Below are 16,964 nucleotides of genomic sequence, written 5' to 3'. Positions count from 1 at the left end.
GGCGATGCGACCGCTCGCTTCGAAGGTCCGGGAGCGTCGAGAGAGGGCACTGGAGGAGATACCCTCCCGTTGCACATGCGTTGGGCCACCAGGCAACTGCTTCGACGGGTGCATCTGGGCCTCCAAGGGGAGGTCGGGTACACAAAATAAATGGCGCAGAAACCCAGCTACATTCTTTCAAACCTTATAACGCCGGTTGCCTTCAAAGGTACGTACATAGCATCTCAGAGCTCCTTTTTCGGGACATCCTCGAACCGGATGAGAAGATGCACGTGGTCAATGCCTCGTAAGATTCGCTCTATATGAATCCCAACAGGGAGCGTTGGATGGGCGGCCGCCTTGCTCTGTAACCTTTCCCCTTTTCACAGTGCTGGGCAGCCAGCCATCTCGGCCTGAATGGGCTTCCTACTTTTCTACGACACTTCTCTCTCAATTACAGTAAAGTAACTGTGACGTCGACACGCACCTCCGCATGGAGCTACGCAAGCATTGTTCTCCTCCTTTCCTTCTCTCTTTAATCTCTTAACCCTCTTCATTTCTGTAGGGTGCCGAGCGGGATACGCGCCTAGTTTAACTCCCTGCTTTTTCTTACATAAACTTCTGCCTGTCAGAATGCTCCTCGTTACCGTCACCGCATTGTTGGAAACACGTATTCTGATTGTGGCGATAACAGTCACCTGCGGACACTGTCTTATGTGGATCTGAGGAGAGCTTAGTGCACAGTGGTAATATTGTTCCCATCCATGTGTTCAATTAGAAAGATCGGATGTGAAAGGTGGGGAGCTTAACTCGAAGATGGTGATCCGGTTTGTTATCCTGCACCGGGGAAAGCCTAGAGAAACGAGAATGGTTAAAAAAACACACAGATAGAGGGAAAAAAAACAATCATATGTAATCAAACACATACAAAATAACGCAGGAGCATCAGAGTAGTTCAGCCAGGTAAGTTGAACGGAGGAACCTCCTTAGCAGTTAGAACGGTTCCTGTAAGAGAAGGTGGCGTTGTGCGCGTGAGTGACAGGCGGAATCTAATGAACAAACAAAAATATTATTACTCTGGAAACTTTCGTTTTAGAGTTTGGAAACAATTGATTGTTTTATAAAATGGACTATTCCATTTCGCAAATTTGCAAAGGCATTTGAAGCTAGAAGGACAAAGTTTAGGGAAATTCATGAAGTAACCAGCACTGTGATGGGGATTGAGCCGCACTCAGTGGCTAGTGCCAGTACGCCAGCAAAATGAGTCAGATTATTCTTTCCTTTCGTTTCTTCGACCCACATAAGCACTGCAAACTGCCACTGTATTGTACCTAAAACAGTTCACGAAATGCGTAGCACTTACGAGATCAACGCAAGTGGTGACTTGGAACACAATAGAGGTAGATGGAGAGATTAGGATGACGTGGTCATGCCGAACTTCCGCCACGCTTTTGCTACAGGGCCACTGGAACGTGTCTGCGTGTAATTTCGATTGTTAATTGGTGCCTGGGACATTCATGGTTGCGTGAAACAACGCAGGGAGGGTGTTTGAAAACGCATCGAGTGCATAACAGGACGTCAGAACGATAATTGCATCGCAGCCGCTAATTGAACCGCGCATCCCCGCTCGGCTCAGAACTGAATCGCCTTTAGGGCATAGGCTAGTGGCGTTGAATGTGAGATGCAATGAGCTCACCCGGAGCTGCCATTAGCACGGAAAGCAGGACTGGGTCGACTATGCGAACGGTTACACTGGTTACACTGGTTACACTGGCTGCAATGTTATCGCTCGACGATTTTCCGTCGTGATGGCTTTAACGGCTATAACGTTTCCTGGAGTCACAAATGGGTGTGCCTCGCCCGGACGAGGTACATCGGCTATGAGCGTCACGCCGCTTGCAAATTTGTGACTCCATTCGCAGACTTCCCGCTGTACGTGACACACATGAGCCACCATGCTGGACCTTCATTCTGTGATGAACTTCCATAGGCTTCACTCCTTCCCTATGCAGTACCTGAATAAACGAACGCTACTGCTCCTTGATGCATGTTACTTAGTGGAGCGGCCATTTCTACACTGTTCCTGAGCCGGCGTTTCTACACCTGTGCTATGCTGCAGCCCAGCGAACAGCCGGCGCACTGCAAGGAGCACCAACGCACAGGCTACTTTCTTTTTCGCTTTTATTTAGATAGCAATCACCTGGACAGTCCAAGCGCTTTGCCGCCGTCACCGTCAGCATTATCGTGAGGTTCCATATTAAGTCCAAGGGCGATAACACCGCCGCCGCGCGGGCTACGCTGCACGTGCGAGTGAAGGCGTGCGAGGGGAGCCGACAATCGCGTCTCAATCTCGCGCGCGCGAAGGAAGGAAGGAAAAAGTGGAGAAGGAAAGGTAGGAAGGTTAACTAGTTTGGCTTAACCGGTTTGCTACCCTACACATGGGAGAGGGATGGGGGAGATTAAAGATGGGGAAGGGGGAGAGGGAGAGAGAGCACATAGCACAGCACACACACATCGTCCGTTGGAGTCCATCAATCTGGCATGGTACGCGACATCACTCTCACAGCCGCTTGTCCAATCCCGTCTCTTTCAAAAACCACGCGAAAGAGACGAAAGCGGGCAGTAAGCGCACCGTCGCCAGATGTGCGCGAGACACCCAGCGTTGCGAGGCGCCAGGCTTAGACGAGAAGAGGTGGCGGTGAATTCTACTCCGCCTGCAACTGCGCATGTGGCGGCTGCGCGTGGTCACCCGGCCGTATCGTGAGAGCGATCTGCGTTGGAGGCACAACCTAGGTACGTGGCCGGCTCATGGCTTTGTGCATGCTGTGTTTTCTCAGCGCTCACTTTCCGTTGAAGCGATAGACAGCACTAAAGTCCCTCTGCTCGCTGGCATACTGACGCGTTTCCTCACGCCAGAATTTTGACAGCGAGTTTCCGTGGCCGTCGAGTCAGATGTGCTCATGTTTGCTTGTGCTCGCGTGGCACCATGCTTCTTAATTTAGCTATTTTGCCTATGTTTACACGTTTCCGCAGCCGATCAAACTACCGTCACCACTTTGTATAGCACAGTAGCAGACATTTCCGCTGCTGAGGGCTCTTCAAATGTTGCAGTTTGGAGCCTTTTAGAAGTAGGCGTTATGCGAGAGAGGGTCAACATACCGCAGTAATGGGAGCATGCTTTGTAAACGATTACACGCGTACTCACAAAACGTTCATACGCTAAAAAGGTTCGCGCCAGGCAGTAGTGATGTAGGAGATATTATTATAGAAGGCTATCAGCCAATGAAAAACAGCACTTACGAACAAAATGGTTCGGGAATTCGGTCCCTCGGTCGCAAGCATGCTTTTCAAGCGAGTGTGACGGCTCAGAAAAGGTCAGTATTTTTTATGCGACCAGAAGTAATCGTTTCTATTTTTTTTTCATTTTCGTAAATCCTACTTCAAAAGCCTAATTCTATTTCAAATGCGACTTCAAAAGGGGACATCGTGCAAAACGGATTTAGATAACTAACATATCTGAAACTGATTTTAGTTCATCATTTAGGTATCTAACTTGTGGGATACTTGGAAAATGCGACTTAACAGACAAAAGTGCAAACTGATGAGGATTTTCCTCAATACTACGTCGTCTAACCTATCCAATTATCACTTGATTAACTGTGTACTCGGAGAAATCAGTTCCTATAAATACTTAGGCGTCCACACAACATATAATTTTTCTTAGCAAACACTCATAAACCACATAACTAACAATGATAACCGCATGCTTGGTTACCTCCATCGGAATTTCTCTATGGTACCCGCTAACTTAAAGCTACTTCGGTACAAAAGGCTAATACGTCCTAAGCTTGAATATGCCTCTTCTGTCTGGGACCCCTGCTTAGATTACCTAACAAATGCAATAGAATCTATACAAAATCGTAACGCAAGTGTCATTCTTGCTAACTATTCTCGGACATCAAGCGTAACATCTATGAAGGCTACTTTAAACCTCCTTCTCCTTTCCTTCCGTAGGAAGTTAGCGCGCTTATCACGGTGGCACAAAAATTTATTACAACAGTCCGAATATAAAAAATGAACTTTTCTCTGAACCTGCATACATATCGTCTCGTACTGACGATCACCATAAATTGAGCGTTCCACACGGTCGCACGCACCGATTCTTTTATTCATTTATTCCTAAAACTACCAATGAATGGAATCATCTGCCGACCTCAATTGTTAACATAAGCTGTACATCTGCTTTCAGACCTGCTATTGAAGAATATATTTGTTAATCTGCATTTTTTTTATTAATATGACCTGTCATCTGTACATGCGCTGTATTTCGTCCCACTCCCTTCTGTAACGCCTTCGGGCCTTGAAGATACAATCAATTACTAAATCAACGCTGTCCGTGAAAATAAACGTGAAAAACTTGAACACAAATGGCAATGCATTCGATGGAATCTTTGAATGTCTAAGCCAAATAAGCTAAAAAGACATATTAATGCATAATTTCCAACATAATGGAGGTGGGCATTTTGGCGTGAATGACATCTTACGAGCACTTGTCACTCGTGAACTGTCACTGCATGCGTATATCGTTTTTCAGCTAGAAATCAAGAGCTGCATATATAAATTTGCATCTATAATTTGCAACAGACAGAGTATGTTCGTGTTCATTAGACACAGTCACACTTTTTCTCATTAAAGGCCCAAATGTAAAAGAGGCTCAGCCGCACACAGAGTGTGCGGCTGAGCCTCTTCAGAGTAATTCAGAGTGTAAACCAGGTTGCAAATTAAGCAGCATGTTTCGTTGCTACCATTACATGCAGCGCTTCTGAAATGCAGGTTACTGTAAATCGACAAATCGCTGACAAAATTATGAATATTCAATTCATCGGCAGCGGTATACTATGAGGGGCATACGTGATAACTAGACCGATGAGTTGACTCTCCAGCAGCGGAGAGCAGTCAGCGACGTGCATCGGAGAACCACGTCACTCGTGTAATTTGCACACAAACTACCGTCAGCCGGCGTGCGGCTCGCTGCGTGGTCACTCTATGTAACGCTTAATGACTATTCGAATTAATTTCATTTCCTCTTGACTCTTCTTGGTGAACAACACATGAGAGTAGTTGTAACAGATGTCGCTTTTCGCACCATTCCTACCCGAATCCCACGCTCACCAGAGCAAATACCAGATAGGATAGGCTGGTAGTAGGAAGGTATTTACTTCAATATAAACTTTTCTAATCAGCAATATACCTGCCGAGCATATACGTACACAATGCTGAGCTCATGCAGTACCGAACATCTTCATAAGGCGCTAAATACTAGCGCATTCACAGCGGCACAATATAGAAGGCGTCGATTCTCTGACTGACCAACGCCGATGGTAATAATATATGTGCGGAGGGAACGTAGGCTGTAAGAGATTTTCTGAGTGAGGTGTGAAATAATCATCGCTATCGCTGGCCAGAAAACAGCGGGAAAGTTATTTTTCTTGTTAAGCGCGTATACCACATTTGAGCGTAAATAACGCAACCACAAAAATAAAGCGAAGGGCGACTGTTGGACTATGAGGACAAGAAAAAAAGTATAGTACGCTTATAACGGGAACCTATGCTGCAGAGGACCGGATGTGCGCAGGCCTTCATTCGTTGTTGCTGCGAACTATCTTCACAAAACGCGAAGGGACGAGAGCTCAGGCCTTTGTCACCGTCAGTGAGAATAGCCTTGTCCTTCGTGACGTCCAGCAAGGTTATTACATAAACGTCATTCGGAAAGGCCGGCAATACAATCGAAGGCGGAAAAGCATTTCATGGAATGCGCGATGGTGCACCGCGCGATTCCGAAAACCGCTCACTTGTCGCATCTGCACAACAGCGCCGATCATCCTGTTCAACGTTGCGATTAATATGCCGTACCCACGTTGATGCACCAATAACAGCGTTAAAAATCATGAGAAGAAACACGGCGCAAAATGCACAGCGGCAACTCCCAGCTCGCCACCCTTGTCCAAGGCGAAGTGCCAAGAAGCGCGAAGAAACCGGTAAGGGGGCGAATATAAATTTTAAAAATTAAACGCTACGTTTGCGTCATGAGGAAGAATATAACGCGAGCCGCGTTCCGACTTCACACATTTCTAAAGTGACCTTGCCTTATAATCGTGGGGATTTGGTACTTGATTACAATAAATAGAAAAACGCGTATGAATTCAACAATCTGGCGTTAAAACACGTTAAAAAGGAATGGGCTGACTACTCTTTATTTTGATCAAAGCTACTGCTCACGTAGAAAGTTGTCGTTTTCCACTAAAATGTACCATTAAGACGAATTTTGCAGCACACACCATACAAGCGGACAGCGGAATTTATGACAAATGACCTGTTAGCCGCGATTTAATAATAGCGAACCATGACATATGTTCTCACCTATATATTCCAATACTCCATAAGTGGAAGTGAGGCGCTGCAACATATGCACCATGCACATGGGAATGCTGTTGCCGACGTGTCAGATCTCGGTATATTTTCTCGTAACCTCGGCACAGTCGCACTCTCTATGCATGCACCATCCGCGTTGTGCGCCAAGAATTGTCTGCAGAAGTGAACAGGGTGATGCACATCAACTATGACAACTATCCCGAAAGCTCTGTGCTGCAATGAACGAACATCGTGACAGTCCGCCGGAGAACCCACACCAAAATGGCCGCGAGTAGTCTTCAAAACACCACTGTCTCCACCAGCCTCCCCAAGGAAAGTTTCGTGTTTTCCGCAGGACGATGAGAAGGCGCTGAGCGTTGTTCCCCCGCGCCCAGGGTCCGTGCAGATCACGTGATATTTCATGGTTCCCCTTTTCGGCATCTTATATGCGGCATTTACCGCGCGATGTTAAGCGCGTTATTTGCGTTGGCGTTTACGCGGCTCGCTCAGGCTCGCACAAGAGCGAACCACGGCACGCAGTCTTGTCCTCACGCTTACATGAAGAAATGGCACGCTAATTTTCGGTCACGTGGTGCTTGAAGCGTCAATCCACGCCTCATTTACATGCGCGTGCCGCTTAAACTTACAGTTTAGCGTGAGATTACGCTTGAAATTTTTTTAGAGTATGTAATGACGTATGCATAAAGACGGTGTAATTACCGGGATGGGTTGACGACGGCTAGAGTCACGATGACGGAACGATGGCGATGAAATGAGTGCTATGAAATGATAACAAGGGCGTGACGATGAGTACGGAATCATGACGACGGCGTAGTTTCAATGGCATCACGGCGTAAAAATGACGGTGAAGCAACAACGACCAGAGCATATCGACGGATTGACGACTGCTGCATAAAGATGATTCAGTGACGACGATGGTACGATAATATTGTCAGGTGGTCGTGACGTCAAGGAACACAGTAGCAATACTGTGAACGACAAAACTAACTTTTATTGGGCGAACCTGTGCCCACAATACAGGCTACACTTATAGCACAACGATAGCGGCGAACACGCTCGGCGATCGTCGAAGATATGATCAGCGGGACAAGCGCGTCGGCTTTTATCCTCTTGAGACCCGGGATGCATTTGGGTGCACAGAGTTTTTCCAAACTTTCAGAATAAGTCAGCAGGGTTAGTTATGAAGGTGAAAAGTGTTAACTATTTTTTCAACAGCCCTGATAGTTTCAGCTTAGCGCGATGTCCAATATTTTGTACACTGGGATGCTACCTGGTCTTTTTTCACTCAGCACGCACGTAATGACGTAGCGCAGATATTGCGCTCAAACTCGTGTGCAAAATATTTTAATAACTCGAAAGGCAAAGTAGTAAATAAAGTACATAATAAGAGCATTCCTATACTCAACAAACATTTTGCACTTGTGTTCACTTCCTGTGGGCAATTCCAAAACACCTTTTTGTCCTTGGTGATGCAGAAAAAGAGTCGACATTTAGTGCAAAACAACTTTGTTTTCATGTCGCAGCCCTGTAGTCTGCATCGCGCAGCGTTTGCAGTGTCTACCAGCATTTAGCAGTGGGTAGTGCTCTTTTCTTGGGGTTCTCGAGGAGACAGTCGAGCCTGCTTTGATGGCAGATGCCACTTGGCTTCGTTCTCACTCTCCATTTCATCCTGCTTCTTCCCTTGAGCCACGAGAGTCTCAGCAACAGATTGGCGGAGCTGCATATATTTGAGTATTCCTTTCCGCTGTTTCTTTAGGGAGCGTATGTCCCGCATGTACTGATCCCAGGAGTTGCTGAGGGCACTGTCGAAGAGGTGAAAGATGGCTCTGATTATCCACTTGTTGACGCGTGCTCTTATCCTGTAGTAACTTATCATTCGGTCTGCCTTGTCATCACCACCCATGTTGACGTTGTACATGCGCACAATATCTGGTAGAGGGATATCGATGTTTTTTTTTTCTTACGAGACCACCTGCGACAGGTGTCTTGCAGGACCTAGCCACGGATTAAAAAAATAAAGGTTATCGGCTTAATTCACCAGACACGCGAGGCCGGTCCCCTAAAGAAAAAAAGAGACGCGATTTCGTCCGCAAGCCGCTAAATGCCAACAGTACTCGCATGCTGTTCATAACAAGGCTATCGCAAAAGCGCGGTCAAAATAACTGGCTTGAGTCCTAGCGTCCAACGTAATGGACACGCGAAATCAAAGGAAGCGTAAAAAAAAAGTAAGCGCGCGAACAGTTTAAATTTCGTATTCTGCGCGTGCGCTGTTGTATTACCTTCAATATAAAATCAAAAATATACCCTGAAAGCAGGTAGAAATACGAGAAACCATGCTTACTTCTCCGGCAGCTGCCGCAAAACGCCGCGCCGCTGGTCACAGGAGTACTGTCTCATTTCTGAATGTCCAATATATTGGACAAATCCCCATAGCGGGGTCTCAGGAGCAGTCGTCCAATGTTCCAGACTAATCGTTCGGACCCGCGTGCCTTCCACAAAGTTCTACACTATAAGGTTCGGCTACAACAGACATTGCATCGATAACTTTCCAGAAACTTCGGATACATGCAGGCGCGTCCCACGCTGTGCGATTACATTTGTTAGGCGGCGAAACGTGGTTGTCCAATAAAGATAAGTACACGTGTCAATATTGCATGACAACGAACGACGCTCATGGGAATAAAGGCTTTGAACTGATGACGACGACGGGACGACAAACGCGTGTTTCTGCTGAAGTTCAAGTTTGTACTTACGCAGCTCACTTGCCTCGCCGGGTCCGCCTCAATTGGCGTTAAATTACTTTGCGAGGTTTGATGTACCAAGACCACTTTCTGATTATGAGGCACGTCATAGTGGAGGACTTCAGAAATTTCTAACACCTGGGGTTCTTTAACGTGCACTTAAATCTAAGTATACACGGGTGTTTTCGCATTTCGCCCCAATAAAAATGCGGCCGCCATGGCCGGGATTCCATCCCATGACCTCGCGCTCAGCATCCCAACGCCGTAGCCACTGAGCAACCATGGTGGGTTCACTTGGCACTATTTCCCGTACTAGTGTGCACTGTAACCGCCCAAAAAGTGCAGGGATGACACAACGAAAGCTTCGATTTAAAATTAGACAAACGTTGCACTAGTTACTAGTATTCTTGGTCGCTCTAGCTTAAGCTATTGCAAAGTGTTTCTATTCCATTGCTGCAATCAATTCTCCACTATTGGACACGTATTGTTCGTTCCTCTCGTCCCCCAATTTTTTTCCCTAACGGGTACGTGTACAGTGATTACGAATAATGAAACTGAACAAAAGAGAAGTAATCATTTCCTATTGTACACCATTTTTACCATTATTACTCCTTTATTGGGCGACAGCTTTAGGGCTGCACCGATTTCGCGTCTCTGTCACGCGATAACACCAAACCACAAAAGTAACCCCGTCACAGTGACGGACATGCATAAAATATCCATTCGTGTGCTGATGAAAACAGATTTTCCTTCGAAATAGCCTACACTGCCCGGTTACGAAAAGAATAGAAAATGTGTGCTCACCGATCATCCTGACTCAGGGCTACTTGTAGGTGCCTGGGGTAATGAATTTATTAGCGCATACTAAACAATCTGCGTGGCAGCACAATCTTTTCAAGCCGTTTCGGCACGTCTACAACATCGCTCTGCCAACTATTCTCCATTGAGGATCTTATTTACGGCTTTTTGTAACCTTTCTTTGCGCGCTGCCGCCATTTTCGACGAGCCACCGCAAGGTAAGGGTAAGCGGGACAATCGCAAAATCGGTCACCACCCTCCTTATCTGGTTATCTACTACACTACTCTAGCTCGACCCTACCGAAACCACAGCCCCCGCTGTGCGCTGCTGTCCTGTTATCGGTCAATTAGGTAAGAAAAACCTATCAATACGCAATGGTATTCGTTTTAAAAGCAAAGAAAGGGGTCTTCTGCTAACGAGGAGAGCGTTTGAAGGACAGCGTTCAAACAAACCCTGCGGGTCACCGCCCAATGCTTGCTCCGGCGGTTACCTACATTTGTATTCAGGAGTTCGGTATAGAAACAGGGTGTAATTGTTTTACCCAATAGCACTCCTGCTTTCCGTACACTGGGATATGTCGGACTTTCATGCTTGGCTTCGCGTGGGCGGTATTGTACAAGTATTTTACCGAAAAGCAGTAAGTTGCAGAACGGGTTGTGCCTTCTGATGGCGCTAAATAATTTGTGGCCACAATCAAAACAGCTTTTAACCTTCTTTGATGAGCATTTCACGTCAGGAAATCAGGAACTTCTTACACGGCACTGTTTTATTTAACGGATAGAAAGGCGATTTAGGGAGAAAATCCTTGAAGTCTGCGTGGTTGTCAGCCACCTACTAAGCCAAAATACTTATTGTGATTATTGTGACCAACCGTTCCGATCCCAAATAGGACACAAGTTTTATGCGTCGAGCGCTGAATCCTTTACAGTCAGACACAGAACGCTGTGCTTCTTCCACGTCGTGTAATTTGTTCTTGCTGGCACCAACTGCAGTCCTTTAGAGCAAAAAGGAATGGTTTTGTTTTCTTGTAAATATTTCATAGGCATTAACATGGACGCAGGTTCATCCCTGTTCGCACATTTCGGACGTACACGTCCGATTCAAAATAATGAAAGCTTATAAGCGAAGTCAAGCAGTAATATCATCGGCTATTCACAACAGGATCTGTATGCGTTCATCATGAGTTTAAAATTTTTCGATACGCAGTCAGTGAAGCAAGAATCAATAATTCCTCTAACAAAGTCTGCGTAAAGCAATTCCCCTCAACGCATCAACGTACTTACATCGAAACAACGTATTGTTAAGGGTTACTTTTCTATTTCGTTCGATGGCATACTTTGTATTCCTCGCACAACATCTAGTATATTGTGCAATTTTCTCGCTGCTCCAACAGTTACAGGAATGCCAACATTCTGCGCTGGAACATACTTTACCTTGGTGCATTTTTTAAATCCTTTCTTATCAAACTCACGAAATTTGCATGCAGAACAAAGTGCTGGCACGAATCATTTACGACCTCGTAACTGCAGCCGGGAAAAAGCATCTCTACGGCTGATGTAACGATGTGTCGACTGTCGCGAAATAACTCACATGTTTGTGCAGATGGCAGAGCAAGACTATACAGTCGCAGCATCAAAATAAAAGTGCCATCTGACGTAGCACGTCTCAAATAACGGCAGCTGAAGAAACAGAAAGCATTATTTCTGCAAAATTTCTCTCCTTAATTACCTAGTGAGTGAGTCGCATTCTAGCGCTACGTTAAAGCTGGGCGTTGTCATGGCACCACCGTCAAGCGGGAGATGGGGGAAAATAAAAAGTGGCAAAAAATGCGTGATGCTGGAAAGAAGGAATGTGTTACAGCAATGCTGAACCAGAATTGCCTTTGCTATACACTCTGACTGGCGGTTAAACACTACTTTTGTGAATGACTGCGCCAGTCCTGAGGTACGTGTAGATATTTTCTACCATGTTTAGAGGCGTATTCTCTATACCTCAGTCGCAGAACAACTGTGCAAAATGCTTGCGTTTGCATCAAGTTGAACACATTCCCGGAATTTATAACGACCATATAAGCGTTTGGTTTACTTCGCAAAAAAAACAACCAAACATTATTTCGGAAAATTATCTGAAAGTGAGCTGAAATGTGTTTTCTGCCAAAATGCACCTTCAAAATCGTCTTAGAAATTTTTGGTTCAGTACACAGAATATGCTGATGCACCTACACTATTAAATCATTTCACCTCTTTGCACTTTTGCGTGTAATATCATGGTAGCAGTGTATATGTTCGTTTCAGTCTTAGAAGAAAGCCTTCCCTGCCTGTAGCACGTTACGAATTTTTTTAGAACAATACAACTGTAACTCTTTCGTTTGATCACCGTTTCGGCATGGTACCATACTATTCTTTCCCTGTAGATATCTGGAGTATTTTGTGCAGTGCCGTAGAGATGAACCCTTAGCTACTCGCGCCATCTTTCCCCAAATTAGAAATTTCATGACTATCGGTCTGATCAAAGTATGAAGCAGATTTTCACTCGGCTTTCCCTGTAGATATCTGGAGTATTTTGTGCGGTGCCGTAGAGATGAACCCTTACCTACTCGCGCCATCTTTCCCCAAATTACAAATTTCGTCACTACCGGTCTGATCAAGGTATGAAGCAGATTTTCACTCGGTTTTCCGAAGTGCGCGGAGCAGACATTTCGAACTTTGCAATGTTGCTGAAAACTGCCGAGAGTTCGCGTAGTTTTCCCTTCTCACTTTAAATAGCGCTTTCCTATTGCGCATCTCTTTTTTCGATGCATGCACAATCAGACATTCTGTGTGATATCTCAATTCAACGGATCAGCTGACGCGGTAGAACAAATATCGGATTCGCAAACTAAAAGCTCTCGAGGAAGATCGTTAAATCCAAACACGCTTTCTTCGTCTACTGCTACGCCCACACTTCGTATTCTGTGCCTGTATATTTATTTCATTTGTTTGGAAACACTTTTGCCTCCGTATTTGCCAAATAGTTTCTCGTCCTTTCGGTGCCGTTTTCTTAAGTCCTTCCGGCAACACACAGGGTCTTGTTATAGAGCCGTTTTACGAGCTTCAACTTTACAGGAGGCCTGTTCTTTTTCTTCTTCTTTTTTCAGATAGACGTGTAACTTGTTATTACAGGCAGCCTTGTTTTAGCTGCAGTAAATCCGACGGTTTTTTTACTTTTTGAGTGATGCGCTGGAATCTAGCGTCCTTGAAATGTGGTCGCTATTTGACATTTCTACAGCTTGTTAACCTTGGACCTCGATGGATACGTTACACTATAAAGCTGCTAGGTCTTTGTTCTCCCACACATAACCATGCCTCGAAGCCAAAGCGCACCGTGAATATCTTGCCCCTCCATACCTCCCCTCTCCAAAAAGAGAAAGTAAATCGGGAAAACAGAAAATAGAAAAACAGAGATTGCACTAATGGTGCTTAACCAGGTTGTTTATTTCATGCTCTAGTATATTGCACCGTTGTAAAAACATGACTGCTCAATTTTGCGATAATAAAAACTGAAGGGAACTATTGAACACATTTAAAGCGTATGAATTCGTATTTAGTGTGCCATTTTTCGTAGAAAGAAGTCAATTAACATAATTACAATATTTTTGTTAAGGCATTTTTTTCGCGCGTAGTAAGTGAGGTGAGACCAACTTGCTTATATTTTTTTATATAGGGTTCGCACTGCTTGGACCATCCCAAAACCACGGAAATTAGGTGCGACGTTTCCCAGCAACAAAGTCTCGTTGCGGCAACCCGTAACTTAGCACTTTGCGAGCGAAAAAAAAATGACAGTCACTTTAGCATATGCCAAAGAGAGTGAAGGAGAAAGCCTGCGCCCTCAGGAGGCGTTCATTAAATTATTTGACATTCTGATTCGAATGCGTCGTTACTTCCCATTATTTGTTTTCTCCCACCAAAGGTCGTGGGTCTGAGTACGTTATTTGACGCTACCTTAAGTAACTGCGCCTTAGTCGCCTTCGCCTTAATTAACACCAAAGGTTGTGGGTTTGACTTCGGCATAAGGTCGAGGGTCTGGCTCCCACCGAAGGTCACCGGTCACCCACCGAAGGTTTAAGTGCCTGAATTAACTCTGTCTTAATTAACTATATCTTTCCTTTTCTTTTTGGCATGATGAGTGACACCGGTCCAGCTGGGGAAGAAGACGAACAGGAACGTGAAAGCAGTGGCACGAGTGCGTGTCTGCGCGACGCGAGCTCACGTGACTCTCTGTACCGCACGCCACGTTTGCCAGACCGTGAGCCACTTAAGACTTTCGCTTAATAACTACACACGAAACACCGCAAACCTTGTCTTGAACTAACTTACTACATGATTACTACTTGACAGCCCTGTAGGTGTGGTCCTAAATGCGAATCGTGCAATAAATAAAGAAAGACACTTCACTGGTGTAAGCCAACTTAGTGTTGTGCGTTAATGTCCCTGAAAGTATTTTTAATCAGCCGGTGATATATTGAAACCACCGTGAGTGCATTTTAACATGTGTCTAAGGTCCACGCAAAGTTTAGGGCCCATGTTCACAAAATGTTCTCACTCAAGAATTATTCGTAAGAACAAATTTCTACTTATGCTGATGCTGTATAGCTATAATTGAAGGCAGCCGGCCACGAAAGAAAACCCGAACGGAAAGACTTGGGAATACTGCCTCAGGTCACTAGTTATTAAGATAGTTTGTTTCTCAAAGCGATAGCTTAGCGCATTGTTCAGACACTCTGGCGCTGTTCGGGGCATTGTGCAGCAATTTCTCAATTTTCGGTAGCAAATATTTTAAAGGCTTTGAATTGTTAACATATACATCATTGACTATTTTGAGTGTCGAAGGTTATTTTATCCTCAGGTTCGAACAAATGAACAGTGCGCGTGGTCGCCAAATAGCAGCCATAAAGGAAAGGCATACACGTGATTTTGGCTTCTAGCGCGAAGTGAAGCACGGACACAGAAAGCAGCAGACAGGACGAGCGCTATCCGTGTTTCACTTCACGCTAGAAGCCAAAATCATGTTACCGTACCAACTCGCCCAACTGTCTATCCTTCTGCAAAGGCATACACCACGCTTCATAATTGGCAGAATGAGCGTGATTGGCAACAAATGAGTTTTTGATCTTTCTGAGCTTTTCATTTACTTCATTACATTCAGTACGGCATTTCAATTCTGCGCAACCCAAAGTCCAAGCAGATACCTGCAAGGTGCCCGCCATCGTAGCGAGGTCGTTGTTTTTCTGGCGATTTATCTGCATAGGTTCGTTAGCCACTCCACGACCGCCGCATCACAGACCATTTGCGCAAGCTTGCGCATCTGGACCTCTGTTCCAAAAGCTATGCCGCAGTTCTCATTGGTAATTTCTCTTCCTCTTCGCAAAAGCATTCTTTTTTAGTGTGTGTGTGTGTGTGTGTGTGTGTGTGTGTGTGTGTGTGTGTGTGTGTGCGTGGGCGTGTGTGCGTGCGTGGGCGTGTGTGCGTGCGTGTGTGTGTGTGTGTGTGTGTGTGTGTGTGTGTGTGTGTGTGTGTGTGTGTGTGTGTGTGTGTGTGTGTGTGTGTGTGTGTGTGTGTGTGTGTGTGTGTGTGTGTGTGTGTGTGTGTGTGTGTGACGACCATTGGTTATGGTTATACACAGGCGACCAAAGGCTGGCCATCGAGGCAGCTAAAGCCCTTCAAGTGCAGTCTAGCCGTCATGCGTTATAAAAAATTGTGAAGTTCAGACAATATCATGATCGCACAACGCGTTCTGCGCCACAAAACTGGTCAAAATAAGCCCGATTTCTGACAAAGAATCCGCCTGTCACAAAAAACAGGACTTTTCTTTTTCAGTGAAGCAATGCGCACGTATGCTGTCGTCAGACTTGTTCTAGTGGTTTTAACTGACCTCTGAGTGTAGGACCATTGTTGCCGTGAGACGAGGCTTGCTAATAGAAAATATGCAAAAGGGAAAGACAGGTGGAGACGATGCCTGGGAGTTTCCGCACCTCCTCAATGTGAAGCCATGCGTTTTGACCCTGTCTGCTAGGGAGTAGCTGAACATTCATTCGTAAAGATGAACTGTAATTTGTTCTAAAGAAGTCAAAACTGGAACTTAACAAGCTTATGGAACATATATTGTGCCACGAGAGCCCAAATATGAGAATAAACTATGAAATATGTGCGGCCACACATCGTCATGGCACTGCAGTTCCGGTAGGAAATAAAAAGAAAAATTACAGTTGGTTTCAGCGTCCTATCGTAACCACCTCTCAACCCCAAAACTAACCAAAATAGAGATAAAGTGAACTTTAATGAGAACCAGCAGTTTAGTCGGCTGCGCCTAGGCCTCCCACGATGTGACGTCGAGGTCTTGCCTCTTCGCCCTTTCCTAGGCCTGCTCGGTCGCGCAGAGTTGGTCGTCGAGATGGGAGCTGCGCAGCGCGGCGTGCCATTTCGACGAGGGGGTCACGGGATTAAGGCCTAGGCATTGATGTTTGCACTTCCATAGCATGTGGGGGAGTGTTGCTGATTCAATTTTACAGATCTTGCCCGTCTGGCTCGAATAGATGGGGAATATTATGTGATAGCGCGTGAGGGAGGGGTATGCATTGGTCTGTAACAGGCGAAGGGTGGTTGCCTGTGCTCTGTTAAACTTGCGGTGAGGGGTGGGGAATGTTGCTCTTGCGAGGTAAAATGACTTCGCAAGGTCCTTGTATCTTGTAAGGCGGTCGCGTCCTGCGGGTGCACCTGCACCGTCTCCGGCACGGTTGACTAGTCCTCGTGCTATGGAGGGGGTAACCTCGTTGAAACAGACATGAACAATATTTTATCTGTACAAACTGATTCGGTGTTTCTTTTTTCTGAATTTGCGAAGGCAAGTTAATGGAGTGGACAGCCCTGAGTAACCACTGTGGATCTATAGAAATTTATGAATTAAGCCTAGATCCGTTTATTTCAGCGTGGTAAACGCGGCAGTATGTAGACAGGAGGCACAACGCTGAACGTCAC

Source organism: Dermacentor albipictus, chromosome 4 (assembly GCF_038994185.2).
Source record: "Dermacentor albipictus isolate Rhodes 1998 colony chromosome 4, USDA_Dalb.pri_finalv2, whole genome shotgun sequence".
Taxonomy (NCBI): Eukaryota; Metazoa; Arthropoda; class Arachnida; order Ixodida; family Ixodidae; genus Dermacentor; species Dermacentor albipictus.
Note: the sequence above shows the minus strand (reverse complement) of the source record.